Here is a 2058-nt window from a genome sequence, read left to right on the forward strand (position 1 = left end):
AATACGTTGGGCTCGTCTAGATGCAATTCAATGAAGAGCTTTTGGAGTTCTTGCATGAATTCCTTCTTGGTGTTACCAGCGGCGTAAGTTGCTATGAGGTACAACTTATCTGAATCGTTTATGTGGAGTTTAACGATTGTTGTTTCTAGTGGTTTGAAGTTGGATATTGAGATTGAATTTATTTTAGAAACATGGAATTTATCTTTTATTAGGATGGCGGTGCCCCCGGCCATGGCGGATCTGTCATCTCTTATCATGGTGTAATTTTGGAAATATGGCTTGTGGTTTTTGGATAGCTTAGTTTCGCTGAGGAAGATGCAGTCAGGGTCGTTATTTTCTATGGAGGTGAGTAATGATGCTCTGCGTTGGTTTGTTATGATAGAGTTTACGTTGATTGCGAAGCATTTTAATTCGTTAGCTGGTAAGAATTTTGAGGTGGTTAAGGGTGGATTAACCATTTTGATTATGAAGAATCTTGGCCTCCACCAGTGATTGTAGGATAGATTCGATTTGGTAACTGTGTTCGTTAATTGTGTTTTGTAGGTTGGAGAATTTAAAGTTGATGCTCGTTATTATCTCATTTTTGAAATGGTGTAAAACTGTTGCGAGGTTTTCAGTTGCTTGTGGGACTGTCTTGGAGGCGGGTGGGCTTATAAGTGGTCGGGTATTTGAACGTCGACATTTCTGTGGATTGGCTCAATTGGGGTATTTTTGTAGCGCCAGGAGTGATCCGAGGCATTGGGGGTTGGCTGTGAGTAGGATGCTTTAGTTATCGCGCTGTAGAGGAGACCAGGGATGGTTCTTCGGAGGATTTTTTCGCGTGTAGCGGCCTTTTTGGTCAGCACTTTTTCTTTCTCCAGTCTAGTTTTTTTCCTCAGATCTTTTTGCACTGTGCATCCTCTGTATGAGGCTGGATGACCTTCCTCGCCGCAGGTGACACATGCGACCTTAGGTACTGAGTTTACGGAAACGTTGCCTGGCAGCTCCTCGACGGACTTACTGCGTGGGCAATCTCCTGGGGGGTGTGAGGTGGTGCATTTAACGCATCTGTGCTTCAGATTGCAGTTAGAAGCTGTGTGACCGAATCGTTGACAGTTTCGGCATTGTGATAAGAAGTTATTGTTGTGTTTTATTTTTTCCCAGTGAATTACCTGGTGTGAGAGTTTCGTGATTTTTTTTAAGCTATCCAGGCTGCTGTTATTGGTGACTTGGACAATGAAAATAGGTAGTATTATGTTTTGAGAGGAGGATTTCTTAGTTGCGAAACGTGTCACTTTCGTGAATTCGACGTTTTTTAGATATGATTCGTGTTTCTTAAGCTCAACTAGAACCTCTTGATCAGAGAAGTTGCCATCTAGGTTTTTCAATAGTATGGATTGGACTTTAAGCTCTTTGGGCGTATAGGAGAAGAATTCGATCTTATTTGCGCTGAGTAATTCTTTAGTTAAGTGAAAGTCCTGGAGATTGTCAGTGTATACTGTTGTTTTGTGTTTCGATATTCTTTTTGTAGCGAATTTACCGATCATTTTGGTGCTTATATTATTCATAATTAGAGTGATGATCACTGTAGGAGCGGTATTATGGATGTTGATAGGCGGAGGTTTGTTTCTCTTACTTGGTGGGTCTGATTGAGGTTGCGGGTCGGTTGACGGGTGCATGAGATTCCTTGTAGGGGATGCTGGTGTCCTGCTCGGGATGTTGCGGGATTCCCTCTTAGGTAAGGAGGTTCCTTCGGATGTCCTAGGAGAGTTCATGGAGGTTTCCGCCTTCTGTGTTGGTTCGGGAAGGCAGGGGTAATCATTAGAAGCTGCCGATTCCTGTTGCCTTTGGTTGATTGCACTAGATTGTGTGTTCGCTTTAGCTTTGTTGGATCGTTTATCGAATGAGACTTGAAGATTTTGTATTGTGGCGTTCAATGTTTTGATCATCGCGATATTTTCTGTGACGGTTTCGTTTAGGTTATTTATCGTGATTTGTTGATTGGATATCAGCGATTTCAGTTCCCTATTTTCTATAAGCAGATCTGCCAGTGAGATAGGGGTTTGAGGGGCTGTTTCG

The sequence above is a fragment of the Diachasmimorpha longicaudata genome, chromosome 1 (genome assembly GCF_034640455.1).
Source record: "Diachasmimorpha longicaudata isolate KC_UGA_2023 chromosome 1, iyDiaLong2, whole genome shotgun sequence".
Lineage (NCBI taxonomy): Eukaryota > Metazoa > Arthropoda > Insecta > Hymenoptera > Braconidae > Diachasmimorpha > Diachasmimorpha longicaudata.